Source organism: Cetorhinus maximus, chromosome 17 (genome assembly GCF_964194155.1).
Source record: "Cetorhinus maximus chromosome 17, sCetMax3.hap1.1, whole genome shotgun sequence".
NCBI lineage: Eukaryota > Metazoa > Chordata > Chondrichthyes > Lamniformes > Cetorhinidae > Cetorhinus > Cetorhinus maximus.
In genome coordinates, this window is record NC_135895.1 from 52,416,697 (window position 1) to 52,439,891 (window position 23,195).

The window sequence follows — 23,195 nt, forward strand, 5'->3', positions numbered from 1 at the left end:
ACTCGTCCGAAAACCAGGGCGCACTTTGACTACCTGCCCTACCCTCCTGCATGGCCAGCCTGGATCTGCATTGGCCTTGACCTCTGGCCATGTACAGCAGCCTTGCAGCGGCTGCAGCTTGCCCTTTAAACAGGCTGCCAGGTCGCCATTGGACGCGGCAGCGATTGCCGATCTACCGCCGCCCGCCTATTCCCGCTGTTCCCAGGAGCCGCGAAACATGCTGGGCGGGCCTTAATTAGCCTGCCCGTGTAAAATGGTGGCGCGGACCCAATCGACGGCGGCGATCGGATCCACGCCTGTTCCATCCCCCCACCAGACAGAAAATTCTGCACCATGTTTTTTATTTGTCTGAAGTGTATGGCAACAAATTTGCCACAGTAACAGTAACTCCAGCGCCTCTCACTGTCAATGCAGAACAGAAAGTTCCTGCACCTTTGCAGTATCAGATTTAATGCTTATACTTAATTGGGTGGATGCTTAGGCCCTGATTATTAATATAGCACAACTTGTGTTAGTTACCATTTCACAAGAGGTTTCCCATAACCAATCACACTTTGACTCTCTCTAATTGACAGCAAAAAAGGGTCATGTTTATAAATGTTGACAAGGAAAGAAACCCATGATTTCCCAAGTTTTTGTTTTATTATATTTTGCTTTTGTCTCAGAGGTTAATCGGAAATTGGATTCTCAGAATTTATGTAATGAAAATCAGAGACAAGAAGACTTTTTTTTGTGAATTAGGATACCTTGTCCAAGCAGGCACATGCTGGAAAGAGATTAGTCCATAGGAGATATCCACTGTTAGAGATTTCAAAAATACTTAACATTTGTGCTAAGATCTTAAAGGTAAATAACTTTTATATTTTAATTGTATAACAATTTTTATCCCAATTTTATTTCTTGCTACTCTAATGAAAAATCTGAAGTCATCTAGGCTGTTGCCATGTGCTTCCTGTGGTTACAAAATGACATTGCCAGAAGTCTTACTTACTTATTGGCTGGAATTTAATGTCCTCTTCTGAGGCAAGTTTTGTGCTGCAAGGAGCATTTAATCAGTAAGGAGGGTGGGGACCTCGTTGCCTTCCTGCCTCTGCCCCAATTAGGCAGAAAGGCTCATGGACAGTATTCATGCCCCGCTGCCAACTGAGGCCCTTTAGGCAATTAATGCTTCCGGGGAGATTCCTTCATCATCAGTCACTCAGTGCCTGATTAGACCATAAGGCCATAAAACGTAGGAGCAGAAATAGGCCATTCGGCCATCGAGTCTGCTCTGCCATTCAATGAGATCATGGCTGATCTGATAATCCTCAATTCTACTTTCCTGCCTTTTCCCCATAACCCTTGATTCCCTTACTGGTTAAAAATCTGTCTAGCAGCCTTGAATATACTTAACGGCCCAGCCTCTACAGCCCTCTGCGGTAAAGAATTCCACAGACTGACTACCCTCTGGGAGAAGAAATTTGTCCTCATCTCTGTTTTAAATGGGCGACCCCTTACTCTGAGATTATGTCCACTGGTCCTAGACACTTCCACAAGGGGAAACAACCTCTCACCTGTCAAGCCCCCTAAGAATCTTACATGTTTCAATAGGTCGCCTTTCATTCTCCTAAACTCCAACAGAGGGCAGTAGTGAGAAGTGACTGAGAAGCATTCTGGGAGAAGTCAGCGCAGTCACCGCATCTCAGAAGGGGATCGAGGAGGACCCTTGCTTTCAACAGGAGGAAGAGCATCCAACAGAGGGTAGTAGTGAGAAGTGACTGAGAAGCATTCTGGGAGAAGTCAGCACAGTCACCGCAACTCAGAAGGGAATCGAGGGGAAGGACCCTTGCTCTCAACAGGAGGAAGAGCATCCAACAGAGGGCGGTAGTGAGAAGTGACTGAGGAGCATTCTGGGGGAAGTCAGCACAGTCACTGCAACTCAGAAGGGGATCGAGGAGGACCCAAAGAACGGAATAGCCCCAAACATTACATTGCTGTAGTGTTTCCATCCCCCCCTCCTCCTCAACCCAAAAAAAAAGAGAGGGAGAGGCAGTACCTTCAGGAGTGCACCAGACCTGTGAGGGACACTCTTCTAAAAGTTGAATGAATCCTGGTGAGTTTTTTTCAATCTATTAAAGTAATTCATTGCTTAACACTGAGGTAGGAGCTAAAAAAAAAAAGTATAGAGTAGTACCGGACAAGTATAATTAGTCAAGAAGCAAGGTTCCTAGCTAATATAAATAAGGCCCTGAGCTAGGGTATTTTTTAAGGGAGTAACTAGCTCAATCGAGAGGGACATCATGGCAGGAGAACGCAGACCCGTGATATGCTCCTCCTGCAGGATGTTGGAAATGAGGGACGCTTCCAGCGTCCCCGGTGACCATGTGTGCGGAAGGTGTGTCCAAATGCAGCTTCTAGCTAACCGGATTTCAGAGCTGGAGCTGCGGGTGGACTAATTGTGGAGCATCCGCGATGCTGAGCAAGTCGTGGATAGCATGTTTAGCGAGGTGGTCACACTGCAGGTGAAGATTACACAGGCAGAAAGGGAATGGCTGACCATCAGGAACAGTAAAAGACTCAGGAAGGTAGTGCAGGAGTACCCTGTGGTCATCCTCCTCTCTAACAGATATACCGCTTTGGATACTGTTGGGGGGATGACCTCTCAGGGGAAAGCAGCAACAACCAAATTCACGGCACCATGGGTGGCTCTGCTGCTCAGAGGTGTTGGAGGAAAACAAGTGACAGGGCTATAGTGATAGGGGATTCAATAGTTAGGGGCACAGACAGACGCTTCTGTGGCCGCAAACGTGAATCAAGGATGGTATGTTGCCTCCCTGGTGCCAGGGTCCAGGATGTCATGGAGTGGCTGCAGGACATTCTGGGGAGGGAAGGTAAACAACCAGTGGTTGTGGTACACATTGGTACCAACGACATAGGTAAACTAAGGGATGAGGACCCACAAGCTCAGTACAGGAAGTTAGGAGATAAATTAAAATGCAGGACCTCAAGTGTAGTAATCTCAGGATTACTCCCAGTTCCAAGTGCTAGCAAGAGCAGGAATAAGAGGATAGACTAAACGAACACGTGCCTGGAGAGATGATGTAGCCGGGAGGGATTCAGATTCTTGAGGCACTGGGACCGGTTCTGGGGAAGGTGGGACCTGTACAAACCGGACGGGCTGCACCCAGGCAGAGCTGGGACCAGTGTCCTTGCAGGGGCTTTTGCTAGTTCTGTTGGGGAGTATTTAAACTAGTGTGGCAGGGGGGATGGGATCCCAGGAGTAGGATCAGAGAGGTCAGATTGAGATCAGAAAAATAGAGGTAGAACATTAGCTAGGGACGTTGTGATAGACATGGAGTTACAGGAGAAGCAAAGTTTACAAAGTGTCCAGCAAGGGAAATTGACGGGGTTAAACTGTTTATACTTCAATGCAAGGAGTATGACAAACAAGGTAGATGAGTTAAGGGCACAGGTAGACACATGGCAGCAGGATATCATTGCTATAATGGAGAACTCGCTAAAGGAGGGACAAAACTGGCAGTTTAATATCCCTGGTTATAGAATCTTCAGGCATGATAGAGTAGGAGATAAAAAAGGAGAGGGGGGTAAAGTGGCAGATGGATTTTAACATAGAGAAGTGTGAGGTCATACATTTAGGGAGGTCAAACAGTTACAGGGATTACACAATAAATGGGAATAAACTAAAGAGGGGTAGATGAAGTGAGAGATCTTTGCGTACAAGTACAGAGGTCCCTGAAGGCAGCAGTTCAAGTAGACAAAGTTGTAAAGAAGGCATATGGAATGCTCTCCTTCATTGGCAGAGGTATAGAATATAAAAGTAAGGATATAATGTTGGAATTGTATAAAGCACTGGTGAGGCCACAACTGAAGTATTGTGTGCAGTTCTGGTCACCACATTACAGGAAGGACGTAATAGCTCTAGAGAGAGTGCAGAGGAAGTTTACAAGAATGTTGCCAGGGTTAGAAAAGTGTAGTTACGAAGAGAGATTGGATAGGTTGGGGTTATTTTCCTTAGAACAAAGAAGGCTGAGAGGTGATTTGATTGAGGTGTACAAAATTATGAGGGGAATAGATAGAGTGGACAGGATAAAATTGTTTCCCTTGGTGGAGAATTCAAGATAAGTGGCAGAAGGTGTAGGGGGGACATGAGGAAGAACTTTTTTACGCAGAGGGTAGTGGGTGTCTGGAATTCGCTGCCCAAGTTGGTGGTAGAGGCAGAAACTCCAAACTCTTTTAAAAAGTACCTGGATCTGCACCTTAAGTGCTGTAAGCTGCAGGGCTATGGGCCGGGTTCAGGAAGGTGGGATTAGAAAGGGCACCTGGGTGTCCTCGGGCTGGCATGGACAAGATGGACCGAATGGCCTCCTTCTGTGCTGTAACTTTTCTACGGTTCTATGGAGTACAGGCCCAACCCACTCAACCTCTCCTCCTAAGAAAATCCATTCCCTTGAAATAAAGACCAGCATTCCATTTTCCAACCCTACTACCTGTTGAACTTGTATGTTAGCGTTTTGGGATTCAGGCACAAGGACTCACAAATCCCTCTGTGCTGCAGCCTTCTGCAGCCTTTCTCCATTTAAATAATATTCAGCTCCTCTATTCTTCCTGCCAAAGTGCATAAACTCACATTTTACCACATTATATTTCATCAAACAAGTTTTTGCCCACTCACTTAACCTGTCTATGTCTCTCTGTAGACTCCTTGTGTCATCCTTACCACTTGCCTTCCTAACTATTTTTGTGTCATCCACAAACTTGGTGATAGTACGTTCACATCCCTCATCTAAGCCATCAATATATACTGTAAATAATTGAGGCCCCAGCACTGATCCCTGTGGCACTCCACTAGTTACAGGTTGTCATCCTGAAAATGTCCCCCTTATCCCAATTCTCTGTCTTCTATTAGTTAGTCTTTTGGAAATCCAAATATATTACATCTACCAATTCCCCTTTATCTATCCTACTTGTTACCTCCTCAAAGAATTCTAATGAATTTGTTAGGCACGATTTCCACTTCATGAGGCCATGCTGACTCTGCATGATTAGATTATGTATTTCTAAATGCTTGGCTATTACAATCTTTATAATAGACTCCAACATTTTCCCAATGACAGATGTTAAACTAACTGGCCTGTAGTTACCTGTTTTTTGTCTCCCTCCCTTTTTGAATAAGGATGTTATATTGGCCATTCTCCAATCCTCTAGGACTTTTCCAGAATCTAAGGATTCTTGGAAGATTACTACCAGTGTCACTATCACTATTTACCACTATCTCTGGAGCTACTTCCTTTAATATCCTAGAATGCAGCCCATCTGGTCTAGGGGACTAATCGGCCTTTAGTTCCTCCCGCATTTTATTAGGAGAGTATAAAATGAAAACGAATGCAAGGCTGAGAGAGTTAGGAGTTTGGGGACCAGAGGGACAATCTAAATGGACAAATTAGCTCTGATCATCCTTCATGTTTATTCTTAAAAAGAGTTACTGACATGAAACAATATCAATATTGACTTTCACATTCTAATTAAAAAATGATCTGATTATAGAAAATATAAGCAACATATAGTTACATCGTGTCTTTCAAATCCTCACATTTTTCACATCTTGAAAGTGCAATATAGCCGAATAATTATTTTTGAAATGTAATTTTTTTCAGCCCTGTAGTGAGCTCTGCAACGGCAGCCAATTGAAGAAGTTGACTGACAATTAAGGGCCACTTCCCGCAACTCTCAGGCATTTTTCCGATGTCAGTTGTGCCAACCAATGCATGGGAGATGGCAGGTAACCCAAGACAGCCTCCCAGTGGGTTCCTCAGTGGGTTTCTCGAGGGGGGTTCCTCCTTAACAGCCACTCCATAGCCCATGGAGGGGTGACAATGGCCACCCCTGTGATAAAGGTTCATCAATTTTTACTCACCGCTTCAATTTTTACTCACCCCCCAACCCTGCTACCTGCCAACTCTGATTGCTGGTACATGCCTATCAGTCCACGGATGTTTAAAATTGACTTAGCAGGAATTTGAGGGTGCCTTGCTGGGGAGGTACACTCTCTTTCATCCTGTACTATCAGCACTGCCGGTTCTGGGGGCAGAGTCCTCGACTGAATGGTAGTCCGGTGGTGGCCTGCCAACTGGCTGCCACTGGCATGTGCCATTCAAACGCAGGCAAGGAAACCTACTGCTGATTACCACATACCGCCCCACCTCAGATGATGAATCAGTATTCCTCCATATTGACCGCTTGGAAGAAGCATTGAGGGTGGTAAGGGTGCAGAATGCAATCTGGGTGAGAGACTTTAAGGTCTATCGCCAAGAGTAGCTTGGTATCACCACCACAGACCGAGCTGGCCGAGTCCTAAAGAATATAGCTGCTAGTCTGGGTGTGCGGCAGGTGGTGAGGAAGCCAACAACGGAGAAAAACATACTTGACCTCATCCTCACCAACCTGCCTGCCGCAAATGCATCTGTCCATGACATTATCAGTAGGAGTGACTACCGCACAGTCATTGTGGAAACGAAGTCCCGTCTTCCCACTGAGGATATACTCCATCGTATTGTATGGCATTACCACCATGCTAAATGGGATAGATTTCAAACAGACCTAGCAACTCAAGACTGGGCATCCATCAGCCGCAGCAGAATTGTACTCAACCATAATCTGTAACCTCATGGCCCAGCATACCCCCCACTCTACCATTACCACCAAGCCAGGGGATGAACACTGGTTCAATGAAGAGTGCAGGAAGGCATATCAGGAGCAGCACCAGGTATACCTAAAAATTAGGTGTCAACCTGGTGAAGCTACAATACAGGACAACTTGTGTGCCAAATGGCATAAGCTGTGTGCAAGCAAGTGATAGATAGAGCTAAGCAATTCCACAACCAACAGATCTAAGCTCTGCAGTCCTGCCATATCCAGTCGTGAATGGTGGCGGATAATTAAACAATTCACTGAAGGAGGCTCCACAAATATCCCCATCCTCAATGGTGGAGGAGCCCAGTACAACCATGCAAAAGATAAGTCTGAAGCATTCGCAACAATCTTCAGCCAAAAGTCCTGAGTGCATGATCCATCTTGGCCTCCTCTAGAAGTCCCAGCATCACAGAAGCCAGTCTTCAGCCAATTCGATTCACTCCACATGATATCAAGAAACAGCTGAAAGCACTGCAAAGGCTGTGGGCCCTTCCAATCTTCTGGCAATATGCTCCAGAACCTGCCGCACCCCCAGCCAAGTTATTCCAGTACAGCTACAACACTGGCATCTACCCAGGAATGTGGAAAATTGCCCAGGTATGTCCTGTGCACAAAATGCAGTACAAAGCCAACCTGGCCAATTACCGCCCCATCAGTCTACTCTCCATCATCAGTAAAGAAATGGAAGGGGTCATTAACAATGCTATCAAGTGCCACTTGCTTAGCAATAACCTGCTCACTGACACCCAGCTTGGGTTCTGCCAGGGTCACTCAGCTTCTGACCTCATTACAGCCTTGGTTCAAACATGGACAAAAGAGCTGAACTCCCGAGGTGAGGTGAAAGTGACTGCCCTTGACATCAAGGCAGCATTTGACTGAGTGTGGCATGAAGGAACCCTAGCAAAACTGGAGTCAATGGGAATCAGGGGGAAAATTCTCCACTGGTTGGAGTCATACCTAGCAGAAAGGAAGATGGTTGTGGTTGTTGGAGGTCAAACATCTCAGCTTCAGGACATCACTGCAGGAGTTCCTCAGGGTAGTATCCTAGGCCCAACTATCTTCAGCTGCTTCATCAATGACCTTCCCTCTATCATAAGTCCAGAAGTGGAGATGTTCACTGGTGATTGCACAATGTTCAGCACCATTCGCGACTCCTCAGATATTGAAGCAGTTCATGCGCAAATGTAGCAAGACCTGGACAATATCCAGGCTTGGGCTGACAAGTGGCAAATAACATTCATGCCACACAAGCGTCAGGCAATGACCATCTCCAGCAAGACAGGATCCAATCATCACCCTTTGAAATTCAATGGCATTATCATCACTGAATCACTATCAACACCCTGGGGATTACAATTGACCAGAAACTGAACTGGACTAGTCATATAAATACTGTGGTTACAAGAGAGGTCAGAGGCTAGGAATCATGTGGCGAGTAACTCACCTCCTGACTTCCCAAAGCCTGTCCACATCTACAAGGCACAAGTCAGGAATGTGACGGAATACTCTTCACTTGTCTGCATGAGCGCAGCTCCAACAACACTCAAAAAGCTTGACACCATCCAGTTCAAAGCAGCCAGCTTGATTGGCACCCCTTCCAAAAACATTCACTTCCTCACCAACACACAACCACGAACACAGCATCAGTGTGTACCATCTACAAGATGCAAGAAACTCACCAAAGCTCCTTAGGCAGGACCTTCCTAACCCACAACCACTACCATCTAGAAGGGCAATGGCAGCAGATACATGGGAACACCACTACCTGAAAGTTCCTCTCCAAGTCACTCACCATCCTGACTTGGAAATATATTGCCTTTCCTTCACTGTCGCTGGGTCAAAATCCTGGAACTCCCTCCCTAACAGCACTGTGGATGCATCTACACCACAAGGGCAACAAAGGTTCAAGAAGGCAGCTCACCACCACCTTCTCAAGGGCAATTAGGGATGGGCAATAAATGCCGGCCTAGCCAGCGACGCCCACATCCCATGAATGAATAAAAAATTACATGCTGGAGGCAGGGACCCTCACAACATTTAAGAAATATTTAGATGAGCACTTGAAACGCCATAGCATACAGGGCTACAGGCCAAGTGCTGGAAAATGGGATTAGATTAGATAGGTGCTTGACGGCTGGCATGGACATGATAGGCCAGAGGGACTGTTTCTGTGCTGTATAACTCTATGACTAAAACTCACTGGGTTTGCGACATCGACACCATTAGTATTTTCTAAAGCTCGATGTCGCCTTTCTGAACTGCACATTGGGAGCTTAACTTATTTTTTCATGAAGCCTATCTTCTTTACACTTGACATCATTCGTCCTGTTCTTTTTGCACCTTCTCTAATATATGCATTTCCTTTTTCTAACATGACCAAAACTGAACACAGTAATAATTTGGTCTAATATGACTGGTGAATTATAGTCACCTCTGTAGGCTTATATTCTACTGTTCAAACTGTGATCCTACATTTTATTAGCCTTATTAATTACTGCATCACAATGCTTAGACATTGAAAGAACAGAAGTCTGCTGTTACTTCCAGGTTCCTTTCATCATGATGCTTTGTGAATTCAATTCTCTTCATTGGATGCTTGTACATTGTTCACTCAATATGGAATATTTTATATTTACATGTATTAAATTTAAGTTGCCATTGTTGTCCAAGTTCATAAACAATCTAAATTGCCATTGCATTGTTAACTGCATTCTTACCTTACTCCTCTCCCTGTTTCACTGTTATCTGTAAACTTTTCCTGTAGATTATAAACAATTTTTCCACATAATTTTCCTTTACCCCTTTGATGGTTTCCTTACTGTTCCCTGTACAAACCTATTTTCAAGGACAGCTTGCAAATAAGTGAAAGTGATGTCATAATAATTTGTCAAAAGATGATTAAAAATGCTACAGCTGATTCTGCACTCCCATGCTCCCATCAAGGAAATTGCACTTACAGGGAATGTGGGGCACAACTCAGGCTACAGAATTGTAATCTGAAACTCTGACTCATGCTCCCTGTAAATGCAACTATGTGCTGAAAGGTCAAGATCACAGAACCATCCCTTCACTTCATTAGCTGTCCCAAGCCCTTGTGATATCCATATGAATCACGTACTTAATTACCTAGTTGAAAACTGGAGAAAACCAACAGGCGCACAAATCTTTTGTTTTGCTGATGTTTTGGGAAGGATCAAGTTGTCGCGGTCCACGTAGGTACCAATGACATAGGTAGGACGAAGAAAGAGCTCCTCCTGAGGGAGTATGAGCAGCTAGAGGCTAAATTAAAAAGCAGAACCACAAAGATAGTCTGGATTACTACCTGAGCCACAAGCACATAGGGTAAATAAGAACAGAAAGTTGAATGTGTGGCTCAAGATTGGTGTGGGAGAACAGGGTTTTGAGGCATCCTAGGCTCTTAAAAGAGGTGGCTACAGAGACAGTGGATGCATTGGTTGCAACCTTCCAAAATTTCCAAGATTCTGGATAGATCCAAGCAGATTGAAAACCCGGAAATCTAACACCTCTATTCAAGAAAGGAAGGAGACAGAAAGCAGGAAACTATGCATCAGTTAGCCTAATATGTGTGAAGTTGGAAAATGCTGGAATCCATTATTCAGGAGGTAGTAGCAGAACATTTAACAAATCATAGTACAATCAGGCAGAATCAGCATGGTTTTGTGAAATGGAAATCGTGTTTGACACATTTATTAGAGTTCATTGAAGATGTAACAAGTAGGGTGGACAATGGAGTACCAGTAGATGTAGTGTATTTGGATTTCCTAACGGCATTTGATAGGGTACTACATAAAAGGCTGTCTTGCACCATCCTTACGCATGCACTGTAGCTTGTCTGCAGCCACTCTGTGTTGTCTGTCATCCAACTAAGCCTAGATGGACCTCTCTTTCTGCTTCCCTCCACTTTGCCTTCTAGAAGAGATCTCTGCAGCTTTTCAGCTTTGATCAAATAGCCAAAATACTGACATTTTCTCTTCTGGATGTCACTTTTTAGATTTCTTTTTGTTCTTGCAGTTTCAAACACCTCTTCTTTGGTCTTATGGTGTGCATATGGAATTTTTAGCATATGTCTTAGCATCCACTTTTCAAATGCCTCTATTTTCTTCCACAGATCTTTACTTATTGTCCAGGTTTCCGAGACAGACAGGAAATTAGATAGAATGTAGCATCTTATGAGTTTTTCCCTTATTACGAGCTTGAGCGTTCTTGTTGTTAACACATCCTTCATCTTCACAAAATTACTTTTGGCTACCTCTATCCTTCTTCTAATTTTGACATTGCATCTACCATCTTATCATTTTCCCTAAATATACAAACTTATTGTTCCAATGTGACACGATCCACTTCAACCTTCATTCTAGTTTCTTCTAAATATTATAGTTTTTGTCTTTTTGGTGTTCATGTTCAATCCATATTCTGAACTTGTATATTTTATTTTATCTATGATACCTCGTAGGGCCTCTTCTAATTCTGCAAGCAGTGCTGTGTCATCAGTGTACCGAAAGTTTGTTGTGTTCTTGCCTCCAATTTTTAACCTTGGAACTACATCTAATCTGAATATTTATTCTGTGTACAGATTGAATAATTTTGGAGACAGTACACAGCAGCCTTGTTTTACTCCTCTCTTCACTTGAAACATGCCTGATGCTCCATCTTTTAGGCTGATGCTCGCTATTTGGTCCCAGAATAGAGTTTGGACAAATCTTGCATCTGTACTGACAATGGCACAAATATTCCCTCTCTTGTTGCTACTCTAGGTCTAAATTCAGATTGCGTTTCACCAGTTTCTGCTTCAAATATGTTCTTATTTATCTTTATTATTATTTTCAAGATCAGTTTTATGAGATGACTTGTTAAGCTTAAGGTTCTAAATTGGTTGCACTCCACTGCTTTAGGTTTCTTAGATAACTTAATGAATATTGAATGTTTTAAGTCATTTGGAATATATTTGATCACAAATTTCTGTTATCGTTTGTAATTGTTTCTCCAAGGGCTGTTAGATGTTCTGTTGTTACTTCATCTATGCCTGGAGCTTTTCCTGCACTCATCAATTTCAAAGCGTTCTTTACCACTGATATCATATTTAGTCCTTCATCTGCCTCTCTATCTTGAGGACTCCCTCGATTTGGATCATCATACAATTCACTTATATATTCTGTCCATTTTTTTGTTACTGCAACCCTTTCAAACAAGATTTTACCATTTTTGTCTTATTTGCACCCACTATCTGCTGTTATCCCTTTCTTTCTATATGTCAAAGATTTCACCTTCTGGTGCATAACTCTCATTTTATGATTTCTTTAGCTCTCATACTTCATCACACATTTCATGATACCATTTCTCTTTAGTCTGTCTACATGCATTCTTTATTTTCTTTTAAAAGTCATCATACTCAGGTGAGTTTATTTTCTTTTCCCTTTCTATTATCTTTACTAGTATCTCATCTCTCATCCATTTCGTTTCAGTTTTGGTAATATTTCCTTTGCAGGAGGTTATGTACTCTCAAATTTTTCTATTTGCTCTCTATTTCTGGTTCTGAGACCTCTACTTGTTCTGTTTCCTCAGTCCTGAGATACTCATACTTGTTTTTTTTTTATTTTAAGACTGAGTACCTCTCTGATTTTCTCATCCTTCAACAGGTCAAGGTCCAAATGGTTGAACATCTTTTTATTTTTTGCCACATATAAATATTCTTTATACTGTTTCTAATGTTGTTTCACCATCACATAATCTATTTGATTTCTATTTACATCGCCTGGATTTCTCCAAGTGTACATTCTTCTTTTGGTTGCTTAAAGGTGTTTGCCACCATCAGATCATTTTCTTGACAAAACTCTATCAATCTCTTTCCTCTTTCATTTTTCAATCCAAGGCCATATTGACAGACATGCATCCCTAATGTTCCTTCATTGACTTCAGCGTTTGTCACCCATTACAAATACCACATCAGTTGACTTAACTTGATCATAACACTTCAGAATGTTACCATAAAATGCCTCTATTTCCTGCTCACTGTGATCTTGCGTCAGGGCATAAACTTGTATGACAAGCAAATCAAAAGGCTTTCCTTTGATCTTAATCACGTTCACTCTTTCCGAGAGCTAGTAACATTGAATTGATTGCTTGTATCTTTTGTTTACCAAGATTCATACTCCATTCCTATGCTTCTCTTTACTTCCCATGAAGTAAAGCATATGGTTCTTCTTTTACATCTGACAAAATTCTAACCATCTTATTCTGCAAGTCCTAGTAAGTCAGTACAGTGTCTATCTGAATGCCTTATATTCCATATTCCTATTATCAATTCTCTTCCATTGAGTGTAACAGGCTCAGAAGCTGACCTCTCTTGAGAGTTTAGGTCAACTTCATCATAAATTTGTTGGTTACTTCGTTGGGCAAGGACTTCTCCTTCCTTGTCACTATTTACAACAGGATCAGCTGCAAGGGGCCCAACCTCCTCTGTATCTCCTATTCTTTGACTATGACATTCCATGACTAACTATGGGGCTTATACTGTGTGAGGTCCCAGACTCTTCACATTGGCCAAATTGCCTTACTGAGCATAATAACTGTGCCCTTGGGTGTGTCATACACCTTGCTGGTCTTTGCCTTCTGAGCTTTTGTCCTACTAATTTGTAGGAATCTCCTCCACCTTCCACCATCCCCAGTCTTCAAGCATATTAGAAGGGGTGATATTCCTACACCACACCAGCTGAAGCTAATGGTCCCCTCACTTAGTTTTGCATGACTGCCAAGGCAAGATCCTGAGGTTTGGCCGTGGGTGTGCACCATCAGCTACTTGGAGTTATAAGTGAGAGTTGGAGAGTTGTGGGACACCAGTTTCCCCTACCCATACCCCTTCTGGCGTGGGTGTGTGACTTAGCAGGGGATCAAGGGTACATCTTCCATATACCTCAAGGTTAAGTGAGTGGGCAAAAATTTGGCAGATGGGAGCATAATGTGAGAAATGTGAGGTTGTCCACCATGTCAGAAGAATAGAAAATCAGAATATTATTTAAATAGAGAGAGACTACAGAATGCTGCAGTACAGAGGGATTTGGGTGTCCTTGTATATGAATCACAAAAAGTTAACATGCAGGTACAGCAAGTAATTAGGATGGCAAATGGAATGTTGGCCATTTTTGCAAGGTGGGTGGAGTATAAAAGTAGGGAAGTCTCGCTACAACTGTACTGGGCACTGCTGAGCCCACACCTGTAGTACTGTGAACAGTTCTGGTCTTAAGGAGGGACATACATGCATTCAAAGCAGGTTCACTAGGCTGATTCCTGGGATGAAGGGGTTGTCTTATGAGGAGAAGTTGAGCAGGTTGGGCCTATACTCATTGGAGTTTAGAAGAATGAGAGGCGATCTTATTGAAACATGTAAGATCCTGAGGGTGGATGCTGAGAAGTTGTTTCACCTCATGGGGAAATCTAGAACTGGAGGGCATAGTTTAAAAATAAAATGTCACGTCATGGAGATGATGAGCAATTTCTTCTCTCAGAGAGCCATTAGTCTTGAGAATTCTCTTTCACAGAGAGCAGTGTTCTATCCATGTTTAATTTAGGTTTGTATTCCCCTGCTAAAATTGAGAATTGATCTTGATAAGGTGTATTCAATTGTTGTCCAGAAAGTTCTGCAGCAATAACTTTTTGTAGTAATGGGTTATAATATTGCAGGTTAATAAAATTAGCCAACTATTTGAAACTAAACAGTCAGAATACTCTGTAATTCTACCCACATTCTTTCCATGATGTCTGCTGTTCACCGTGTCAAGTAGATCATACCGTTTATAGAAAACAGAATAACTCTCCCACCGCTCACCATGCCCACACAGCAAGGGTTCACTGAACATCATCACTCCCTGGAAAGTTTATGGAATTTATCGGGCCCACAACTGAAAAGATATATCCACCACTTCCTCAAAATCACAAATATGGAAAATGGATTAATTCTTCCAAATTAGCAAACACTGCAATTCAGATGATCTTAAAATAAACCAGATAAATGGAATGAAATAGTATATTCAAAATATTTTAGTTAAACTACACATTATCTAATAATGATAAAACAGCTGCACGTCTGTTTTGGTGCATCTCCACTCAGTATGTAATTTATTAACAATTTTGGTTTCTGTTTTCATGGCAATCAATATTGCATGTACTAAAATGTCTGTGCATGCATGTATTTAATACTTAGCACTTGTGAAAACTCACATTATACAACATGCAGTATGCACTTTGCATATACACATATATGTAGAAGATCTGAAAATGTATTTGTGGCTTGTATGATGTCCAGCAAGTCCTGGCTGATTGCACAATTTACAAAATATAAGTTACTAAGCAAATTTCAATATTGATATAATAAAAGCAAAATATTGCAGATACTGGAAATCTGAAATAGGAAGAGAGTGCTGGATAAAAACCTAGCAGGTCTGGCAGCATCAGCGGAAACAGAAACAGAGTTAATGTTTCGAGTCCAATATGACTTTCCTTTGGAACTGAAGAGAGGTAGAAATGTGATGTATTTATGTTGCTGAAAAAGTGGGGGAAGTTCAGGTAGAACAAAAGGGAAAGTCAGGGACAGGTTACAGGGCAGGGGAGATTAAAAACAAAGATGACATGGAACAAAAGGCAAAGGGAATGGTAAAGGTGATAGTAAAGAAACAAAGCATTGGTCCAGAGTAGGTGTTAATGGCAGAATAAAGGACAGCTCTGTCTGAAAGCAAAAACATGAAAACAAGGTGTAGACTGGCACTTGGCAAAAAAAAAACAACGGAGGACAGAGTTCATGGTCTGAATTTGTTGAACTTAATGTTGAGCCTAGAAAGCTGTAAAGTGCCTTATTGGAAGATGAGGTTCTGTTCTTCAAGCTTACGTTGAGCTTCAGTGAACATTGCTGCAGGCCGAGGACAGAAATGTGAGTGTGAGAGCAAGGTGGTGAATTAAAATGGCAGGCAACCAAAAGTTGTGGTCATGCTTGCGGACTGTGTGGAGGCGTTTTGCAAAGTGCTCACCCAGTCTGCTTTTGGTCTCCCCAATGTAGAGAAGACCACATTGCGAGCAGCGAATATAGTATACTAAATTGAAAGAAGTGCAAGTAAAGCACCTCTTCATCTGGAAGGAGTGTTTGGGTCCTTGGACAATGTGGAAAGGGATGAGGTGATGGCAGTGATAGAGAAGTGGACCAGGGTGTCACAGAAGGAACGGTCCCTTTGAAATGCTGACAGGGGAGAGTAAGGGAAGTTGTGTTTAGTGGTGGCATCATGCTGGAGGTGGCAGAAATGATCCTTTGAATATGGAGGCTGGTGGGGTGGGTGGAAAATGAGGACATGGGGAACTCTATTGTGGTTCTGGGGAGGAGGGGGAGGGGTAAGAGCAAAAATACGGGAAATGGGTCAGACACAGTTGAGGGCTCTGTCAACCACGGTGGGGGTAATCCTCAGTTAAAGAAAAAGGAAGACAGAAAAGGGGCCCATGCAGATACCCATAACAACACATTTTATTTGGTAGAAGTGAGTCAAGTTAAAGGAAAAATTGTTCAATGAGAGAACAAGTTCAGCCAGGCGGAGGAGGGTGGCGGTGGATGGGGACTATTCAGGTCTCTATTCAAGGGAGAAGCAGAGAGCCCTCAGGTTGTCCTGGCGGGGGATGGAGGTTAGAGAGATTAGACATCCATAGTGAAGAGGAGGTGGTTAGGACCAGGAAACTGGAAATTGTTGAAATGACGTAGGGTGTCAGAAGGGTCAAAGATGTATGTGGGAAGTGACCGGGCAAGTGGCGAAAAAAAGAGTCAAGATAGGAAGAAATAAGTTCAGTGGGGCAGGAACAGGCTAAAACAATGGGTCTACCAGGATGGCCCTGTTTGTGGATTTTGGAAAGAAGGTAGAAACGGGCTGTTTGGGGTAGAGGGACTATGAGGTGGGAAGATGTGGAGGGAAGATCGCCAGATGAGAAGAGGTCAGTGACAGTCCTGAAAACAATGGCTTGATGTTCGATGGTGGGGTCATGGTCCAGGGGAGGCAGGAATAAATGTCTAAGAGTTGGCACTCAGCCTCTGCAAGGTGGAGTGTGGTATGCCCGACAACAACAGCACCACCCTTGTCAGCAGGTTTGATAACAATGTGAGGGTTAGCCCTGAGAGAATGGAGTGCAGCAAGTTCAGAGGGAGATAGATTGGAGTGAGTGAGAGGAGGAGAGAAATTAAGACAGCCAATGTTATGCCAATAGTTCTCAATGTAAAGATCAAGAGTGGGTAAGAGGCCAGGAGGAGGGGTCCAGGTGGAGGGAGAGTACTGGAGGCATGTGAAAAGGTCCATTGATTGGGGGGAGGACTCCTGCCCAAAGAAGTGAGCACGGAGGCAAAGGCGATGGAAGAAGAATTGTGCCAAGCTCGAAATTAATTGAGATGGACGCATAAGAGGATAAAACTGAGTCCTTTGTTCAGTGTCAGAGAGGGAAAGGTCAGAGGGTATTAATATTAATAATTAGCTTTAAAAGATATAAGGTTTTCTCAAATTTGTTGGTTGTTTTTCACAACTTAGATTTATATACAGCATTTAACAAAAAGACTTACATTTATATAGCATCTTTTATAGACATAGGCTGTCCCAAAGCCCTTTACAGCCAATGAAATACATTAAAAACATAGTCACTGTTGTAATGCAGGAAATGCAGCAGCCAATCTGTGCACAGCAAACTCCCACAAACAGCAACGTGATAATGACCAGATAATCTGTTTCTGTGATGTTGATTCAGGGATAAATATTGGCCAGGACACTGGGAATAGCCCCCCTACTCTCTTTCGAAATACTGTCATGGGATCTTTTACATTCACCTGAGAGGGCTGACGGTGCCTTGGTTTACTTCTCATCTGAAAAACAACAACTCTGACAGTGCAGCACTTGCTCAGTAAAGCACTGGAGTAACAGCCTAGATTTTTGTGCTCAGGTTCTGCAGTGGAACCTGAAGCCACAACTTTCAGATTTAAAGGTGAGTTTACTACCAACTGAGCCACAGTTGGACCTTAACATAGACAATACTTCAAAAGAAGCCATAATCAAAACAAATGGATGCCTGGACAAAGAAAGAGATATTAGGAGCAGTGGCCAAAAGCTTGGTCAAAGAGGTCTAAAGGGCCATCTTAAAAAAATAAGAGGATGGTAAGAGGTGGAAGGGTTTAAGGTCGGAAGTCCAAGTTAGGGCGCTGAGGCAGCTGGAGACATAACCTAAAATGACTGGATGGGGAATGAATGTACAAGAATCAGAAGAACAGAAAGTTCAGGAGTTATAGCATTGGAGGATGCTACAGAGATTAGGAAGGGAAAGGTTATTTTTAAACTGAGCCAATGTAGGTTAGTGAGCACAGGGATTATAAGCGAGTAGGACAGTGTCAGACAGAATATGGGCAGCAAGAGTTTTGAATGAGTTGAAATTTACAGAGTATTGAGGATGGTAGGAAGGTGAGGACAGTATTGAAGTGATCAAGTTTGAAGGAAAGCAAGAATGAGAGTTTCAGCAGCAGATGGGCTGAGGTAAGGATGAAGGTAGCCGACGTTACAGAGGTGAAAGTAGGCAGTCTTTACTATGGAGGGGATATCGGGCTGGAAATTTAGCTTGGGGTCAAATAGGCAGCCACATTGGAAATAGCCTGTGACAGTGGCTAAGGAAGGGGATGGAGCTGGTGCTGAGAATGCAGAATCCTCCAGTGACATGCTGGGCACATGCCAGAACTAATCAGCTACAATTAATTTCACCGCAGTCTCATGGGGACAGCTGGGAGGAAATTTTAAATATCTTTTCCTAGGTGAGCCTGACCCCTCCCAATGGGGCCTTTCAGCTTACATTCTCATCTGGCATTAAAAATCTTACCCATGATCTTGGTCCTCTACTAAGAATCCATGCACAACATGCCAAAAATTATCTGCAATATCAGCTCATGTGGATCCAAGCATGGCTTGTGTCCAATTTACAGTATTCCTAGCACTGCTGTTTTACTTGCCCAGCTCAGTCATCTTTTCTGATTTGAAATATGATAGCTCTCCCTAAGAGAGCTTAAGCATCACAGTTCGCAGACCTGAAAGGAAACTTTGTGTTTCATGCATGTTAACAGTCTCTGTTTCATGAAGACAAGCAGCATCTTCAGGACTGTCTCCAATTATCCACATCTGTGGGCAAAAATTAATGGTACTGTGGCTCCTCCCACTCAGTGTTGGTTCCAGCTCCTTCACTCAGTACTGTTTCTGGCTCCTCTCCTCAGAGACACACCCAACTTCTTCCGTGAATTACTGTTCCAAGAGGTTGAACCAGAAGTGGTGTGGAGAGGATGAGAGATTGGCAGAGCACGCAACTGTAAATGAGGGATCAAGGACAGTGCCAGTGTAAACTAGGGAACGAGGAGAGTGCCAGTGTAAACTAGGGAACAAAGAGACTGCCAGCATAAACTGGAAGGAAGTGTGGGAAAAAAAAAAGAATGCCAACATGAACAGAGAAAGGAGGAAGTAAGGGAGAGTCTATATCATGAATTAAGGGAACTTAGTGAGAAGAATGGGAGCTTGAATTGAGCAGGTAAGGAAAGGTTAGGAAAGGGGAAAGGTTAGAAGAATGCCCGCTTGAAATTGAAAGGGAGGGAAAGAGAATTGTCAACATGGACAGGAGAGGAGGGGAACAGTGCCAATATGAATTGGAGAGAGGAGAAGAAACCAACATAAAATAAAGGAACTAGGAAGAACGGTACCTGCATGAATGAGTAGAATTGTGGAAAAGAATACAGCTTGAGTTGAGAGAGGAAGAGTTCCAGCATGAACTGGGAGGAGACGAGGTGGAGAAGAGTGTCAAATGTGAACTGCAGGGATAGAGGAAAAAAGCCTACTACTTTGAATTGGGTATGGAGAGAGTAGGCTGCCTCTATATCGTTGTCACAACTGTATACATAATTTTAAAACAAATTAAACAGATTAAGCAACAGTGAGCACCAGTACATATGTACAATAGTCTGGAATTTCTCCATAACAAATAACAGAATATCTCATCAATTTTGCCACAAATCTCCATTGCACAATTGACAAAATATTGTACACATCAGCAGCTCAAATGATGGGATTTGGATCCTGCAACCTGCTAATTCTTCACAACCTAGGGATCAACTCTGGGATCCTCTTAGTCTGTATGGTTCAATACTTGAGACTTAGGCAAGTGACTAACAGGGCAGAGTTTACTAGACTGCACCATTTAACTTATGCCCTTTTGGCTCACAGATAACTGTACTCAATAATGCCCCAATAGCTCTAAATCTGCACCATTAGCAGAATACAAAACTTCAACATTAGGATGAGAATGATCAACAGCAGAGAACGGTGAATGACAGGGAGAGAAAAAAAACACAGCGACAGAACTGCATAAAGAGGGGTGGCGCAGTTAAGTTTACAGGTAAACATTTAAGTTAAACTACCTATAACTTAAACTAAAAAATAAATAAGATAAGATCAAATTTTAAAAAACTTTAAATTTAATTTACTAAACAAATTAAACAAGGTTGAATAAGGATGATAGTACAGGTGCTATGCCACAATCGCAGCACATGGGAGTTTGCGGGGAGCATCATGATCCTGGACAACCACATCTGCATCTGTCTGCACCTTGAGAAACATCAGCTCAGAGTTAAGTTAAACTTTGAGATGCAGGCATTGTAGAACATCAGGGCCAGGATTTTACATTGGTTGGGCAGGCTCGGTGGGAGCGGTCAGGAACCCAACCGCCGCTCACGATCGGCTCCACATCGCCATTTTATGCGGGTGGGTCAATTAAGGCAGCCCAGTGTAATACGCGGCATCAGCGAGAAGGGGCGGGCGGGGGCAGGAGTTCAATGTCCACCGGGTCCAATGGTGACCCGGCAGCCGATTCAAAAGCGGCCGCGGCAGCCATGCAAAGGCTGCCAGTGACTTGGAGCTCGATATGGAGCAGCTCAGTGATGAACACGACAGGCGGGAGGGCAGGTCGACGGGGCAGTCGGCCCCACATTTTTCCGACGAGTGTCTCGCTGCCCTCCTGGAGCAGGTGGCAGCACACAGACATATACTTGTCCCCAGGGGAGGAGGCGGCCCCCCCTACCTCACCAAAAATGCCTGGGAGGAGGTGCATCCAGGGTGAGCTCCCGTGATGTGGTGAGGCGCACATGGGTGCAGTGCCTGCGATCGGGAAGGGTGAGTACCGTGTTGGCATGGGTCACTTAGCATAGCAATTAGGAGCGCCCACCCGCCCACCACCTCGCCGGACCTCAGAGTTCTTAGGGTGTGAGTGGCAAATGTCAATGAGACAACATCTGGGTAAGGGGGTGAGACCTGGCTGCTTGGAATGAGTGTCTTGCGGTCCAGGGTCACGAATCGGCTGAGCCCTGTGAGATATTCCTCAGGGGGAGTTGGCCAGGCTGCAATGGCAATGCAGGTACAGGGTGGACTAACCAATCCTCCCTTTACTTTCGGGAGAAGACATTCCATAACAATGCAGAAAGGTGGCAGACTGGTGGAGGACCGCCCCACCTTCTAATCTTGAGTAAATATGGGCAGGAGGCTCTGGAGCTGGAGAGGCACCATGTATCTAGGTCAACCGGCCGCGGTGAGGTTGGGGTGCCACAGGGCGGTAAGAGTGCAGTGCACTGAGGTCAGAATGTCTGTAATAACAACCATTCCACAGTTGTCTCCATATTGATGTGAACCTCGAACATGGAATCCCTATGGATAATGGAAAGACGAGGGCACCCTGATCCGGGTGCCAGGCATGCGCAGTTACTGTGTAATGACTTCAACTAATGACATGTCCTTGTTCTTCCTTTCAGGCTCACCAGAAGCCCATCGGGCTGAAGAGCCTGAAGGCCCACCACTCATCCCAGAGGACAGCACCTGCGTCACACCCTCTCAGCCAGACAGGCACCAGCACCTTGGTGGGCATTAGATCGTTGGATAGTATCTCGGTGCACAGCAGTGAGGGCACATCACAGTCGCTTGAGGTGCAGGCGGAGGCAGAGAGTGCCCAGGGCGCTGGCAGTCGGAGCCCAGCTGGGGAGCAGGAACATGCTCAGTGGCTGATGATGTGCCTCTGGAGTCATTCATGAGACAGCAGATGCTGGAAGTCCAGCAGGGTATACAGGAGGATCTGGTGGAGATACATGAGGGAATACATGCCATGGTCTCCGTTGTGGAGGAGTTCATGCGGAGCATGAGCAATGCAATAACCCTCATGGCCGAGTTCACTGCCTCCTCCATGGAGAGAGTGGTGACTCTCAGGAGCTGAATCAGGGGTTCCTGGGGATGTGCTCAGACCTGCAAGCCCTCACACCGGCAATGACCTCAGGTGGTCACTGTCAGTGTGGGAGATGGATTGGGCACCCAGTATCCCAGCTAGGTACGCGCCCATCAATGGTGAGCAGGGAGGTCCAAAGTGACCTGATGTTGGCACACGAGCTGCTTGTTGTGCCTGCAGGCTCCTCTCAGGGCGCTCCGGATGACGGCAGCAGCTCCTCCGCCCTCCTGCCAGTGACTGTGGCATCCGATGAGGCTGCAGCGACTGGGGAGATGCCAGCTGTGGCACTGGCTGCTCCCTCCCAGGCGGGGCCAGCACAGACTCCACAGGCCAGAGGATGCCCACCAAGGTCATCAAGGCCAACAGGACAGCAGAGTGAGCAGGCTGTCTCCAATGCTAGTGCCAGTGAGGTGGGGAGCACCTGGACGTAACACCTGCAAATGAAAACTTAATACAACACAACACGGGCTTATCACTGGTGATTTTTTTCCCCCCACTTTTACGTTAATTATTATTAGGTGTGATGGAGAACACCTTTCCATTTGTTCCATGTATGTCAGGCACCACACCATTAAATTTGTTTGTGTTCAACAAGCCTCTGGGTGCTTCATTTGTTCTGCAGGTGCAGGGTAACCCATGATGTTATGAGTGACTTGTTTGTCATTGAACTTCATTGAAGTGCCACATAGTTCGCCAAATAAATGTTGCTGTCAGGTATTGAGTATGGAGACTGCAGCCCTGGCATGTGGTGGTGGTGGTTCTTCTTTGGTAGGCTAGCTGAAGAAGCGTTGGATCAAAGCCTCTTGGGTGTCCCTGCCTACCTGGAGGTTGCTCAAGTCAGCATCTATCCCCTCAGCGTTCTCCTGACAGTGCTCGTCCTCGGACTCATTACTAGACTCATCGTCTGCTGCCAGAGCAGCTGCGTCAACATCTTTTTCCTCCACTACATCCCCCCTTTCCAGCGCTAGATTGTGAAGAGTGCAGCATGCAACCACTATCTGCGAAGCACGATCTGGGGGCTATTGCAGTGCACCCCCTGAACGGTCCAGGCATCGGTAGAGCACCTTGAGAAGGCCGATGGTTCTCTATACCACTGCCCTTGTGGAGGCATGGCTCCTATTGTACTGCTGTTCGGCCTCTGTTCTTGGATGGCGGAGAGGCGTCATGAGCCACCCTTTTGAGGGGAT

General features: G+C 44.4%; 1 protein-coding gene across 7 annotated transcripts in view; it reads right to left on the bottom strand.

Annotated features, from left to right (window-relative positions):
- The window catches only part of fggy (FGGY carbohydrate kinase domain containing), a 371,941-nt gene that overhangs the window by 238,019 nt on the left and 110,727 nt on the right, over window positions 1-23,195 (bottom strand). Inside the window, exon 1 of one of the 7 annotated variants that reach the window (XM_078561212.1) lies at window positions 19,448-19,520. The exons of the other annotated variants lie outside the window; for them this stretch is intronic. The gene's annotated coding sequence lies outside the window, so the exon portion shown is untranslated. Of the gene's footprint in view, window positions 1-19,447; window positions 19,521-23,195 lie in introns of those variants that run through there. 7 annotated transcript variants of the gene reach the window in all.